The sequence below is a fragment of the Falco biarmicus genome, chromosome 12, assembly GCF_023638135.1.
Source record: "Falco biarmicus isolate bFalBia1 chromosome 12, bFalBia1.pri, whole genome shotgun sequence".
Classification (NCBI taxonomy): domain Eukaryota; kingdom Metazoa; phylum Chordata; class Aves; order Falconiformes; family Falconidae; genus Falco; species Falco biarmicus.
The window spans coordinates 16,900,291-16,916,350 of record NC_079299.1 but is presented as its reverse complement, the minus strand read 5'-3'; the positions used below and the strand labels follow the sequence as shown (position 1 = coordinate 16,916,350).

General features: G+C 40.9%; 1 protein-coding gene across 4 annotated transcripts in view; it reads right to left on the bottom strand.

Annotated features, from left to right (window-relative positions):
* Positions 1 to 16,060, bottom strand: part of SOCS5 (suppressor of cytokine signaling 5) — a 94,101-nt gene that overhangs the window by 59,671 nt on the left and 18,370 nt on the right. For 3 of the 4 annotated variants that reach the window (XM_056357303.1, XM_056357304.1, XM_056357305.1), the window contains exons 3-4: positions 14,518 to 14,592; positions 1,955 to 2,125 (exon numbers count right to left, since the gene is read on the bottom strand). The gene's annotated coding sequence lies outside the window, so the exon portion shown is untranslated. The remainder of the gene's footprint in view (positions 1 to 1,954; positions 2,126 to 14,517; positions 14,593 to 16,060) is intronic. The other variant, XM_056357306.1, reaches the window with a different exon arrangement.

The window sequence follows — 16,060 nt, the reverse complement described above, 5'->3', positions numbered from 1 at the left end:
CATGCCAGTGGGCCTGATACTTAGTATAGTCAGGAAGATGAAGGAGATGTAGCTGCTCAGCCAGTCTTTGGCAGGCTTCTGCAGCAAGCTACCATGTACCTCCAAAAAAAGGGTTTTCTTCCCAGGATGCATACCATGGCAGGATATTACAGCATAGCAGTTAAAAAATCTGCCACAGAGGAACCCCTTTACCCTGGAGAGGCAGCTGGAACTTTTTACAGAACTTCCTTAAACATAATACTCAGGTTGAAAGGACTGAGAAGGGACTGAGAAGATTATGTGCAGGATGGCCTGCAGCCTCTACACTTCTTGCCCTTGAGACCAAGATGAGAGTTATGAGAGCCTCCATCCAGATCCAGGATGGAAGAGGAGTCCTTATAGTCCCTGCTCCCCAGCGAGGCAGGCTCTGTCCCTCCTCTGAGACTGCTGGGGGAAACACTGCCTCTTGTCACTTGCTGCTGGGAAGAATTCCTATCTGTAGTCAAAACAATAGCAAAACTCCTTTTGACTTAGCAGGACAAAAGTTTCATCCTTGGAGAAACCAAGGAGTACCTTTGCATTCCTTTGCATTTCCAGCCTAAGTAGCTCTTATCCCAAGGAACTGGAAGAGACTCCAGCACCTCAGTGGTTCCACAGTGGGTGCTCAGGAAGGAGTCTCTTTTTCCTTGAAATGACTGAAGGAACTGGCCAGAATCTGATCTATTAAAGCTGGAAAGTTACTGCTGAACTTTTAACACATCCCTGTCAGTCCTAATTAATTTTTGCCAGCTATAATTTTGTTGAGTGGACAACTTGAAATAAAGTGCACAGAAGGTAACATGCAGCTACAATCAACCCTTTGTAATACTTCCATATTAATTTTTTTCACTCAAGAACATTCAGGTTGCCTGTACAGTCCGCATACACATACTAAAGTGCTAAACTCACTGAATGCAGACACTTACCAAACAATTTGGGAGTATGAGGGGTGGGGGGAAGGCTACAGACATCTGTGGTTGTGGTAACAGAAGTACTTTGCTCTGACTTCAGTTTCCTGATGACAGGAGTGGAAAACAATTACCGTTTCCCCAATTCAATTCTGACCTTATTGTCTTGGGAAAATTCCTTGCAGATGACAGAAAGAGAAGAAAGTATCCTACCAGATGTACTTCTAGCTCTTGCACTATTTATCTGCCCTGCCAATTTCAAAGCCTGTTTATTTGGTTTATTAAATATTACAGCTTACTATTTAAAATACCACACAGCAGGACTGGAAGAATTACACGCTTAACTATGTTATCCTCCTTTGTTCAGCTCGTATTTGACAAGGTAGAGTCTAGGCTCATATAACCTTCAAGACATGACATGGCAATAAACTGTTCTGGTTTTAGTATCAGCTGTAAAATCTGCAGGATGACTGACAATTATAAACAACTTAGGAAGTGACGTACAAGATCCCTTTTAATACTGGAGTCTGATATCTACATTCTGTGTTGGAAGCATGGTCTCTCTGGCAGGAGCTGTGTAAGCAAATAAGTGGGAGCATATGAAACGTTTAATTCTTAAGGCTCCATTACATCCTCCTCTTACCAAAGGATACTCACCATTAGTAACTTTCCACCCCCCCTCTTCTGTTTCTGCATCAGACAGAAAAAGCTAATTATTTAGCTTTCAGATACCTGGGCAGCTGGAGAACTTCTTAAGCATTTTACAATAAAATATAAACTCCTGCCCCTGTGGTCCCTACATGGCACAATCCTGTAAGGAATGTATTTTTCATAGGACCATACATTCTGTATTGGACCGTACTTTAAAAATATATGTGATACAAACATTTAAATAGGTTCACGGTACTTAGTTTTTACTGGCTTTTCTGAGAGGAGGCATTACATTGATTTACCACCACACTACGCCACTATCTGTGTATGATACAATACAGAGTACAGGTGCACACTTCTGAATTAGCTCAGATTACCTTTGTTCTGATGAGAACGAGTGCAGTGATCAAGGATGGAAGTGAGAAGTGCACAGAGGAAGGCAGGACAGTCCTTGTCCAAGACAGGTGCTCACGGGCTCGTAGTCAGGCACAAGGGGGTTCCTGCCTCCACTGCAATTTGCACATCCAGATGCAGCCAAGGAATGTAAGCTTTAGGGGAAGAAAAAAAAAAAAAAAGTAGGCATATTGTTAAATTGATGGGAAAGGTTATATATATATGTCACTCCATCTAAGCAAAGTAAATATAGCTTTTCCTGTATTTTGACAGCATTAACAAGATTTAGACATCTATAGCTGGAAGGGATTTCCTGGTATCAGTTACTCCATTCCCCAGCACCAGCACAGAATGACGTATATCAAGCTATTCCTGACAGATGCTTACTTTTTAACATTCCAATATTAAAAAATGAAAGTGGTGTCACAGTGACCACAGCCAGCATCCCCTCACTCTACTTCATTGCCCTTCTAATTTGATTTTTTTTCTAATTGCTAATCTAAACGTCTCTTATTACAAATTAAAGTAATTACTTTCTAGCTTTGTACCTTCACTGAACATAGCCAACAGCTGAATTGGCTTTGTGACAACTGAAAATACACTCAGCAGGCTGCCCTATTGCCCCTTCCCTCAGCTTCCCCTGTTTTTTCAGCCCAACTTCCTTCTGTCCTTTCTCAGAGCTCACGATTTCTGAACAGCCTGTCATGTCCATTGCTTTTCTCTCAGCTCTGTCTAGTTTTTCATTCTTTTAAAAACACAGTGCCCAAACCGGACTCTTATTCCAGCTGTGGAAATAAAATCCAGTGCCAAACAGACCCCCAAAATTATCTTCTTTGGCCTACATATAGCCCTATGATTAACACTTCCCAGAACATCATTTGTCCGTTCTGTAATCCTGCCACGCAACTGACTCAGCGCTCAGCTTGTGACCCATGTCACTCCGGGTTCTCCTCTACGGAAAGGACCGCAGCAAGCCCTCTGTAAAGGCCTGAGGCTGACTCTGAGGGACGGAGGAGGGTATATGACTCTGAGGGACGGAGCAGGGTAGATCATCTCACGTTGTGACAGCTGAGAGGGAAGAGAGCCTCAGGGCCTGTACCCACCAGCCACAACCAGCCCAGACACAGCTCAGGTAAAGCGCTGTCAATTAGTTTGCACAGAGACCTGGGTGCAATCAGTCCCAGAGAAAGGCTTGATCCTGCCACTGGTTTTGTGAGTAGATCCTTGCATTCGTCAGATCGTTTAATACAACAAAAATGGACTGAAACAAATGTAAATGGAGTCCATGGGCAGAGGGCAATGGGGAACAGAGGTGGCAAGTGCATGCCTGTCAGTTTATGTACTTACAGGGCACGGGTTAACACTGTCATGCCAATTACCTTTACTCTCAATATTCTGAGTAAGGAACAGAGAAGGGAGTTCACTAATGGTGTGCTTTTCTTCAGGTGTCTTCTTCTTGCCTTGCTTCTACCTCCAACGTAGTACAGGATTCATCCTACCTAACTGATCTAAAACTGACATTGTGTCTAAGCCCGTTTTGGTCTCCTCTGCAGCCTGGGAAAGCAAGAACTACCTTCTGAGCTCTGGATTCACTCCGTTCCAAAACAAATGTCTTGGAGACAAGGCATGAATCACCTCCTGAAGGTGCTGCCTCTCTCTGTTGACCAGTGAGGCAGTGATCAGGACAGCCTTAGGCCAGGTGTCCAATTCTTTGACAGCTATGGAAAGGCAATCACAATTATTTCCTTAATGATAGGCCAGACTGTCTAGTCCAGCTGATTACTTTTCCAGGAAAGCACTCATAATCTGTTCCATGCACAGGCAGATTCAGTGTATATATGAGACTCCATGAAGTTTAGTTTAAATGCTGAATACCCTTTCTGTTCTCTGTCTTCCACACATCCTCTGCCTCTAACTCTACTTATCTATAGCAGATTGTCTTTTCCCAGCCATTCCTGGCAATACCTCAACAACCAGCAGCTGGGTCACATTCATGGAGTCACAAGAACAAGACAAAGCTATCAGTTAAAAATGGTATCTCCTCTCCCTGGCTTTCATTCGGCCTGGCATAAACTGACAAAGGGATGTAATTATTTTTTTTTTTTCCCTGACCACATTTCCCATAGCACGTAGAAGGAAGCATAATTTGCTGTCACAGCAGTTTTTCCCTTTCACACTTGGCTAACCACACTGCACATCTCACACAGATCTTTTTACTCAGCTGCTGCAAGCGATGGTTCCGAGGTATCAGCAATCAGAGACTACACTGGCTCAGCTTTGTTAGAAGGTGCAGAATTCTATGCTAAAACTATAGACGCTTTACTGATCTTACTAAAAGATAATTACTGTAGCAAACTCATGAAATGCAAACTGTTGACAGAAAAGCTTTGCTGGTAGATTGGTGCAGAGTAGCACATGTGATTATACAGTACATATAGATGTAATTATGGTTCTGTTTCTGCAGAACTCCATGCAAGAACTGGAAGGTCAACATCATCCCCTAGGAAGACGGATAATCAGCAGCTACATTGGGGATGCACAGTGTTGCTGTTATTGTTGGGTCAGAAGCTGCCACTAATCTAGAACAAAAGCAGAAAATAAGTTTCCTCATCCAAGCTGTACTTGAAGATTTATCCAACACCATACTTATTTCCATGAAAAGTACTGTACATTTGCCACTAGTTGACACAGAGTTGTCCATTTTTGACACTGAACCTGACACTCTTAGTTCCAGTGTAACATCATGTGAGAGACAAGGGATTGGAAATCACGAGCATGGAAACTGTTTTCTATATCCTGGTCTGGTGTATTTGTAACTGGAAAAGTGTAATTGTGTGAAATTAATTAAGTGATGGTTCAGAGCACCACTAACTTATTATGGCTGAAAGCTTTTTATAGTGGTGTTCTGTGCTTAGGGGTCTGGAGTTGGCCTGCATTTTCAAACACTAGATGGTGCCAAGGGTCCACACATACAGAAAAGCTGACTTAAAGAAACAAAAATGTTCCACTTAATGTCAATAAACTGACATCGTTTGGTCGCTGTGTAGTTCTGTCAATTACTTCAAAATCTACCGTTAAAATGTCTCATTATCTAGGAAGTGACAGAAAAAAAACCGATACAAGATAAAAGTAACCCAAGTAAACTCACAGGCAATTTAGTGCTGGAGTCTACAGAGAGGACAGTGACTCTGAAACAGTTTCTATACAGGGATGCTGCCAGCATGGGCAGGTCCAGATTATCTAGCCCAAAACCTTTTCTCTGAAAGTGACTGGTAGAAAGTGCTTCAAAGAAACCTATAAAAGCCCTGTGGCAAACAGATAGACAGAGTTCTACCCTTGGTCTTAGCCTGGTACCAGTTGGCTTAAGCCTAGCATATGAAGCCAAACTTTGTAAAAAGGTGTTTCTAATTTAAAAATTGATTGTTCTTGCTAGATATAGAAAAACTAGTTGACCTGTTTTATATCTTAAGTATGGACACTGACTGCAAGATTAAAAAATGCAAACAGCTGCAAACTGTATCTGTACCTACATAATAACAAAGATGATAAAAATCTTAACTTTTTTTATATTTACCGCTTTTTTGAATAGAAAATGTCATATTTGCTTATCTGATAATCTTACTGGTCCCACTGTATGACCAAACCCTAGGGAACGAGAAACAAATTACAATAACTTTACATCAGAAGTGCATAATATCCACTGTGTACTGCTTTATAGCAATATTTGTGGAAAAATCTGTAGCCATTTTTCAAGCCAGTATCATACTTCCCTGAGGCAGTTTGTATGAGACTATTACCTGTGAGATAATGATAGACTGTTACTAAATTATTAACAAGAAAGGACAGAAAGAGAAGAAATATTTGACACCTCGTTAGCATTTCTATTCTGATACTCTCTTGTTTCAAGTTATTGATGCTGTTCTTTTCCCTGTCCAGATTTTCCTGTTTGTACACAGTTGGAGTTCTGCAGGAAGAGGAATTTCTGTCTGCCAAGGATATGCAAGAGGGTGCAATTACTTGAGTCTTGGGAAAATGGCTCAGTTCACGTAGTTATTTGTCAGTAGATCCTGGTCCTGTGATCAGAAGGATTATCATAAGGAACCTCTCATAGACAAGCTGGACAGAGACTTTATTTTCTCAGTGGAGAAGTAAGTACCCTTTCTTAAATCCTTCTGACCCAAGTCTCTAAGAAGGATCTTTGGATCCGCTCTTGATGTAAAACTGTTCCTTGGAAACTGGGCTGTGATGCCTACACAGTGCTTGTCTCTGTGGTTTTTATGGCAGCATTATGTCACGTAAATAAATCAAGTTACTTTTAGAACTTACCAGTACTTACTCTTACCAGTAGGCTTACAGAGTGGGGACCAGTCCATAGGCAAAAGAAATTATGTAAAGTAGCCCACCATAAAGCAGACTGAGCAAACAGAATACACCATGTCTCTGTTGCTTGTACATCTTGCATTTACCAGAAATATGCTGCTGCAAAAAACTTGTGTACAGAAGCTCTGGTGGGAAGGTGCATAGGACAGACAAACATACCGAAGGGAAAACAACAGTGTATGTATGCCTATCTGATGGTGATGTTTAGACATATAACAAAGATTACAGAAGTTGTGAAGAATGAAGACAGGTCAGTAATACAGAATAATCTGCGTGACATGGTCACCTGGACACAAGCAGAAGATACAATCAAACGTGAAGTTACAGATTCAGGAGGAAAGCATGCAGCTCATATTCAGACAACAGATGAAAGCTGGAAGATCTGTCCTGTGAAGATGTGACATTGGAAAGGATTTGGCAATGAGTAAGGCAGATTGTCTGCTAAGCATTCAGCTTCTGATCTGATTCTGTAGCCAACAGCACTAATGCAATCCATAAATGTACTTATAAATCAAAATTGAAGGGACCTATGTGACATTTGTGTGATTGATCTCTGCTAAATTCAGTGTTGAGACACTGAGAAGATTTAGAAAAGAGTCACAATTGCCATTAAAATTTGGAAAACATTTTGTAGTGAAACACGTCAGGAATTTGCTTTGCTTATGAAACAAACAGAAGTCCATAACCTGTGCAGTTCCTCTGCAGATCAGCATTACTTCACACGCCCACTGGGTGCCCTGAGTCACTCTTACAGTGCGTGGGTAGATCAGGTTCCTAGGATGAGGTCATTTTCAAACTCATTTTGACACAATTACATTTTGAAAAGTTAGGTTAAATATTCTCAAAGAAAGGAAGGGCCAGTTACAGGAGATTGATTTGTTACCCATTCATTAGGGATCTAATGGAAATAAGAACTTTGATAAAAACTTTGTTCTGAGAATCAGCCACCGCAAGGTTCAAGTCATGTCTATCTGAGCAGCTAACTGCTGCAACACCACTCCCCCAAATCCAGGGAAGTCCTGAGTACATAGGCAAGCACTGCTGACACATAACTCCAATTCACACAATTGGGATGAGCACAAGCTGGAGAGTAGTACTGCATTTGTGAGGCACATGCAGCCCTGTTGCCCAGATGTTGAGCAGTCCTGCCTTAAGCACTCATTTGCAGACAGTTTGCTTTCCTAACATTGTAATTGTAGATCATCTGCCAAAGACTTTAAAAGCTTCAAAAGGCTAACTTCAATTTCTATGTGTCCTTACAAATGCACCTACACAGCATCAACTCAAGCCCAAAGCCAGGAATCTGCAAACTAATGATACTGCTACAATGCTCAATAAGCAAAACTTCCCCACTAGCAAGCAAAACATCAAATAAATAATTTTACTTTAACCCTTTTTCACTGGAGACAAGAGAAATGGAAAAAATGCAATATATCCACTAGATATGCCTGAATCATATGTAATGTACAGGTCAACCACATCCCTCCCAATATGAGGTTGGAAATGGATGCATCATAATTCTCCTCCAAAATTCCTAATAGCTCAAAAGCTATCAGGAATGAGATATCAGGCTGAGATAAATAGCTGCTGCTCACAGTTCAGTGCTCAGGCAAAAAAGAGATGAACTGGTGGATGCATCTATGAGCAGCCTGTAAAGAGAGTGGTCATTCTTTAGGCTTGGCAAGCAGCTTACAAAATTAAAGCCATTCTGTGATACAGACAAACATCAGTATTTTCAACCTACAATACAGAACTATTATAAAGCAGTAAAATGGCCACGGATATCAGAACTATGTTTCCTAACTTTCTTTCCCAACTTAAAACTAAACTTTTTATGTGATACAGAACATGCCAGAATTTTCATCTCCAGAAGCGTGAGTTTTACACACATGTTCACCTAGAAAACTCTGCTTATGTACCAACTAATTAGGAGTTAAGCTCAGGTTAAGGAATAATGCGATACTGAATTGGATCACAGCTCATTTACCAGTTTACAACCATTAACAAATATTACAAGTTATCCTATCTGAATTTTTCATTTGAAAAAAACCAAACAAATCTTAGTATTTACATGCATCATAGTGAAGTTGTAAGATCTAATCTACTGAAGTGTGAAGTGTGATGAGGTCCTCAGCTTAAAGATGTTAGGAACAAATAAGATTTATTTGAAAGTACAGAAAATGATCTGAACGAAAAACAGATTTGGGTAAATTAATAGGAGGAAAATATACTCTGTTTCATTCCATTAGGGTGAATGGCATTTTGCCAGCAATATGAGTCATGGAGAATATTACATTCCGTGTGTAAGGCATGGCTAGGCAAGAAGAAAAGGGGAACAGTAATCTGGAAGACAAATTTCAGGAAGAAGTAAGCAGGAATACACTGAAGTGATAGCAATACTGCATGAAGAACTACTTTAAGACTAAAAGCTGAATTGTATCTTATCACTTTGAAAAGTATTCAAGTTAAAAGGTTCAAGGATTCTGCTGCAGGAATGAATCAGATCTGAAAGCCTGACATACAGTGTGTGAGAGCGTAGGACAAAACATTCTCAGTCTGGAAGACCTGGTTCTGAAAAGAATTTTCAGAACAGATTAGATGAATCATGGTCAGAGCTCTCATGAGTCATTGCAAAATCTTCATTAATACTTGTAGACCCAAATAAACATTTACAACACTGAAACTCTCAGCTCTTCCACAGAATAATGAAGGATTAGCAGAAACAGCCTGGCCCAAAACAAAGCTTTGAAGAAAGTGAAATGTGAGAAAAGACAGAGACTCAATATTGAAACATTATTCATCGCTTCTATAAAGGACCCCTCCAGAATTAGTGGTGCCATTTCTATCCTCTCTGTTCACATGTAGACATCTTATTGGTACTTTTGACATTCCGGCAAAATGACAGTAGCAATGCTGGCGTCTGTCCCCACACACAGTGGTATCTCAGCTCGTGGTGGCAGCAGTTTCCATTTGCTCTTTTTTTGTGGACTAGAGTCACTCAGACCTCAGCTGCACTGGAACCGTATGATATTACTGCCATCATCACCAATAACTCTGTTCAAAAGTAAGGACACCAGAAAAACAAAAGTGTGTAAGGGCTGAAACAGGGAAAGCTGCTGGCATATCTGAGTGACAGCACGACAAAGTAGACAAACTGCCCAATCACTACATTTTATTTGCACTGCTTGCCAAATGCAGTCCTATACAGTGTCATTAACAGAATCCAGTCTTAATAAATGTCATCTGTGTGGAGTATTCGCAGGCCCTGATTTGACACATCTATTACTGGCATTACACAAGTCCTTCTTTGAGTCATTTTTGATTGAATGTGCTGATACAGACCACAGCCAGAGCTGCAGATAGTACTTCCACAGGACTTCTGGAAAAATATTGCTTGTAGCAGTAACTAGCCAAAAGATGCATCTAGTCTTTTTTACGCATTATATAGCCTAAAAATACATTTGATAATTTAAAGTTTGATTTGCCGCTATATTTAAATCTACTCACCTAGGCTTTCAGCAACGAAGCAATTCCTCCACACACTTTGATGGACTTTGCCTGAATTTTTTATATTGCTGTGCATGTACATGCCCTCTGAATTTTGGCTTGCCAGTATATGAAGATTATTACCTAGGATCTCTCTTGAGGCTATCAGTTCCATTCAAATTCCATTCAGATTTTAAATTTATGGCTAGGCTTTGATTTATCTGGCTTGATTCAATGCCCAGTGAAGTCAACGGAAAGTTCTTATTGACCTAAAAGGAAGCTGACTGAAGCACTTTGGTGTGCCTGGTTTGATCAGACATTAAAGTTCTTTTCTTCCATTAGGTTCCCTGTATTTGAAGTGGGTTAGGAACTGTCACAAAGTACTGAACTGTTTCTGAACACAGAGATGTGAAAAAAATAAAAAGCACAGCTCATGAGGGTCCAGCCCAGCTCTCACTACAATCAGCAGAAGCTGTTTCATTTACTGTGGTGGAAGCTGAGCTAGAGCTGAACATCAGAACTACATTTATTCCAGGATTTATTCCAGAAATTGAAACCTAATGTAAAAACCAGAGGGTTTTTCCTTTTCTGGGTCTTTTATTGAGTTGGAGAGAAGGTAGGATCCCAGTGCTGTTCAAAACTGCATGAATTTAATGAAATGTAATCTGTTTATTTATGTTTCCAAAGTTCTGTGAAACTCTCAACTTCCATTTTAAACAAGAAAAAGAACAAAAGGGAAAAAGCAACTGCTTTTAAGACTACAGAGAAAGGTGGAAAACCATAAATCCTAAAAGCTCAAAAATAAGAAGACCCAAGTCCCTCCTCACAAAATGATTTGTGGTAAAATGCTATGATTTTTAAGTCTGCTTCATAGTTTGGAGGTCTGATTCACTTTGAAATGCTTACTATTGTTAATGCCTCTGTCTCACTGTGTTGGATAATAATTCTCTGTGCCATGACATTTCCCAAAGACTCTCAAAAGAGTCAGCACTCCCATCATGCCAGAGGCTGTCCAGAAAGTCAAAATTTTAAAAGGGGAAAAGACATGTAGCATGTCAGCAAAATTAATTTTACCATGCGCTAATATGCAAATGGATTTAAAAATGCTGTTTGAACGACAACATTACAGTTTGCCTTGATTCTTGTATAAAATCAAACTGGAAGAGATGTTAGAAGACCTTCTGCAAAAATATCTAAGAATGCAGCAGCCAAGGCTGAGCCCATCAGTGATGGTGGGAGCACCTCCAGGATAATCTATTTCAGAAGGGCAAAAAAAATGCACAACCACCTGGAGCCAGAGAGAGGGGTGAGCATGTGTGAGAGCCCCCCAGGGCAGGGCAGGGGGGGCTCCATGTGCTGGAGCAGATTCCCCCCAGCCCGCGGGGCAGCCCATGTGCATACCCCTGTTCACATCTAGATTTTGACATTTAGATGTTGACATCTAGATTTACTCAGGTGCATCCCACCTTTCTAAACAGGTGACACTTCCTCGTCAACTGCCTGGCCAGTCTGCGACTGAGCACAGGCATTGGTCTTAGCTGGGTTTCTGCCTCTCAGAGCAGCTTCCACCTCTGGAACAAGGCTTCTCCATGTTCAGCCTCCAGGCTTCATATGCCTGTCAGAGTGGCAGAGTTTGTGTCAACATTTTTTTGCGTAGGCCCAGGACTTTACACAGCCTTTGCAAGTATCCAATGCATCTAGCTCCTCATATGACTTTTGCAACTCCTTCCATTTTTGAGTTTGGAAACACCCACGCCTCTGCTCAACTCTCTGACCTAAGCACCAAAATGGGGATTTAGCAGAAATAGTAATAGGTAAACAAGAAAACTTTTCTAAAACAAACCAGTATTTTGTAATCCAGATTCATAAGGCCAAAACCCCCAGGTTAGCAAGCCTAGTAGGCCATGCTTACTTGAAGCATGACTTCTTGATGGATTGCTCTTCTCCTTGTGGGCAGGTGGTTTCTCCCCATCTATCTTTCCAGCTGCTTTGCTCTAAGCACTTTCTTACATTTATTCATAAGGTGAAGCCCAGCTGGAGGTGGCAACCTGCCTCTTAAAATACAGTACAAGTAGCTCCAACGTGCTGATCTGATGAAAGCAAACCAGGCATCCCTACCCAAGTACCCTTCACCCCGTGTGAATGCAGCAAGCAGGAAGCATTTGGGTGTTGGGAAGGGGTCCTTCTGTAGGAGAACCTTCCGGTAAGACTAAGGGTGCTCATGGTTAGTTCGTTAGGGTTTTGGGTTTGCTTTTTATGGAGAGCTATGAAAGCTGGTGGAAATTCCACGCTGTGGAATAACACTATTCTTGTTTTGTAAGTTTCATGGGGCAGGGAAATTTTCTGTAGCCAGCTTTACGTGGGTGGATCAAAGGTTGTAGGGAAACTCTGAGAGAATTAGAACAATCTTGTTTTTCATGGTATGTCAACCAAGTAACACTAAAGCTTTGTAAAAACATTGTTAATAGTATTTGTTTGCTAAATGATGATAAAGCATCACATGTCAAAAGAAAAAAAAAGGTATACAGATAAAGATATTATAATATAGAGAAGATCTGTATCTGTATACATTCATACCAGAAAATATAAACAAATAAACATAAATACATACCTTACTTAGATAACCATCCTAGGTATATTTACCTTATCTTTTCTGGTATATTACTTGTGTAATTACAGTATATCACATTAGCTTTTGTGATCTGCAGCACTAAGTCTTGACAACTCTCTAGATAATTATGCAGACAGATGTACTATATAGGACATCATTGTTTCAGACACTGCACAAACACAATGGTGGCATACCCTGCCTCAAAGCGTTTTCTGTCTAAAAGATGTACTAGAACAGAATTATTGAGACGTAAGACTGCAGAGCCAGAAAAACTTCAGGAGATAGTATAGTCCAACTCCATGCATTAAAAGCCAGCTAAAGTGTGTTTAGACCAGCTGCAAAGGTATTTGTCCATTTTCTTGAAAAGCTGCAATAAAGGCAATTACACAGCATCCCTATACAACCTATTTTAGCACTTTACATAATCAAATGATGAAAACAAATTAGCCTAATCTGCAGCAAGGAAGATATATGTTTAACACATGGAATATGTTACTGTTGTAAGGATGGAGAACAGCTGAGCACTACGTATTTATAACATTCATTCATGCACTGGAAAATTGTTAAAATCTCTACTCATAACCTCTTTTTTAAGTAAGCAAGCTAATTCCTTAAGCTCTGCTTTAAGTTGTGTTTTCTAAAATCTGCCATCAGGACAAGTTTTCCAACTGAGTCTTTAAAAGGATCAAGTAGAGCAGAATAATTACTTCCCTTGTTTAAAGTATGACAGCCCTGTTCATTCATCCTAGAATGACACTATTTAGTTGACTCATTTATAGTTTGTAAAATACTTTTGTTCCCACATACTTTTCTGCTATACTGCTACATAGGTGGTTATTTTCTTTATATACATCTACAATTTCTCCCTTCCTTGCTAGGCTAATTATCCTCTTAAAGAAAATTAGACTTGTTTAATGACAGATGGGGGAAGGGGGGGGGAAGTTGTGGGCGGACACTTATCAGTGCCTTATCTTGGTTCTCACATATTCATTCTTCAGTGTTTTATGCCAAAACTCTCCAGGGCTTGAAGTTAGGCTGATAAATCTATCATTTCTGACTTCTCTTTGGAGCTGAATGCATACCATTTCTCTTTTCCAGACCTTCTAGATATCTATGAGATGATTGCCAATGGTTCAGAGATTAAATTCAGCTAATTGGTTGAGTAGAAGAAAAATCAATAATGTCATACTTCAGGTGAATGGCAAAATCAGGAGACCAATTGCAGATTATCTACAGTTTGATCCAGAACAGCCACTCCTATACATAAAGATGTTGTCTCAAATTAATAGATATGAATAGATTTTACCTTGTTCTGATTTAGCCAGCACAGAGCCTCACTGGTTCCCTTAGCATACCAAGTGGGGAAAGCCTGCCTTGTGCTTACTGCTGTGCACACAGCTCATGCTGGTGCTGGGAGCACCACACCAGTTCTGCCAGCTTTACAGTTTTCTTTGTAATAAACATTTTCCAAACACAGTACAGAACTGATTTCATAATAGCATGGATTAAAGTGCAAATGTGCCATTAGTGAAAGCCTGAATGCTTGGAACGGCAAGAATACATGAACCAAGACCCAGGAAAATAGGCTGTCTAGCATTGTTCAAAGGCAGCTTCAGTTGGATGTGGGATGCAGGGAGGGGAGCTGGGCCAGGACTGGACCAGGGAAGCATGGGGTTTGTGGGTGCCAGGCAGTGTGCAGCTGAGCTGAGGGGCAGATGGCTGTGCAATGCCACACTGAGCCATGCTGTGCTGGGCCATAATGGCCTGGTTCATGCCATACCAGACTGTGCCATGCCACGCTGTGCTGGCACACCCCATACCAGGACAGGCCATACTCAGCTGTGGCAGGTCATGCCATACCAGCTCAAGCTGGGCTATACTGGGCTGACAGCCCGCACCATCTCACTAGCAGGCTGAGGGATGACTGGGGGAAGCAGGGATCCCCCAAGAATGGCAAGCTGTCTTCAGGCAAAGGCAGCCTGGCCCTTTCAGGGCTCATTCATGCAGCCTGGGGCAGCAAGGTACTTTCTCAGCTGCAAGTAAGCCCAGCCAGCACCGCATTGCTCTTACCTCCACTGCTTTTTGCTTTCCCACTGGTGACTGAGTATTGCTTCCCTAGATTTTCCTCTTCCTAATTTCTCCATCCTAGATAATATTGGAAGAAAGTGTTATCAGTAATGGGAAATTAGTTGTTGAGATCAAGGGTGTTTAGATTTTCCTGGCTCAAGCTGCTGCAAATAAACAGAGCCAAGTTTCACTCAGCAAGACCTGCACTGTCTGATGGAAATTTTTGAGAGTTGTGTAGAAACAGCCTTTCCCCAAAGAGATAAATTTCAATACCAGCCAACTAGGAGAAAGTCGTGATAACAGCATCCTTTTCAACCTGCTCCCTTGCTAGTCTAGTTGCTGTAAACAGAGGTCCCTTCCCTGCCAGAAGGTTCTGAACTTAAGGATATGCTGATCTAGCAAGGCTGTGCAGGAGAGCTGTCAGGAGTGAGCCGTCTGGGGCTCCTGCTGCCACCATCTTATGGATGCTCTCAGGCTCAGCAGGACACTCAGACTAGATACATCCCCATCCTGTGATGGAGCAGGAGGGTCCCTGGGCAGTAACTGTTATCTCCTAGCTATGAACCACTTCTGGACTTTCTCCACCCATCATCTCCTGCAGTATGTGAAATATGCCCTACAGGTCTGAGCTGTAAGATTTTAGCATGTGCCTCCCAAGGCTGAGAAAACAAGCCATTCCTGAAACAAGGGGTGCAGCCAGGGGATGGCTGGTTTCCTCTTTACTAAACAGCACCATTTTCCTACTTCTTGAGAAATCATTTTTACTTAATGAGATATACTCTTGTTACAATGGGCTATTTTAATTCACGGGTCTGCTATGTCAAATGTGTAAAGAATCTTTTTAATGGCAAAAAGTTGTTTCTTTTTTAAAAGGTCCTCCTTTCAAAACTGCCCAGGGTTTTTATTTCCTTTTCTCCATTTTTAATAACACGGATGATAAATAATCTGAATTTTACTCCCATGGATTACATTTCCATGCTTTAAAATCTTAATTTTTCTTTGGAAATCCACTGCACACATTAGTTCTACCATTGCTATTGTTATTTTTAAATTCTGGATATTCACATAGCAGTAGGCTAGAAAGTCCTATTATTTCTTTTGTTGAAAGTATGTCATGGATAAGCCTTTTAGTAGGGGTCCTTTATGAGTCAGTATTTAAAGAGCAACTAAAAAAGCCCTCTCCATGCAAAGAGAAAAAACAGCAAGTAGTTACAAACATATTTGTCATTAATGAAATGAAAATAAGAAGAAGCACCAACATACACAATTGTGTTTATCCTCCATTATGAAAATCTATTCCAGAGCCACCTTTTAAGATGCTTTCCCTCCAATTATGTATGAAAATTAGGCACTAACACCAAAGGCCCCATCTTGAAAGTGTTTACATGTATGCATTATCTCTGTTCACATGGAATTTGCCTGGTCTAACACGATTCAAGTAATGCTGGTGCCAAAGTGTTCACTGAACCAGGTCATACATCAGGTCAGAAAGTACTCATGGACAGTGCTCTTCAGACAAAAAAAAATAATCAGGGGCATTTTAAAA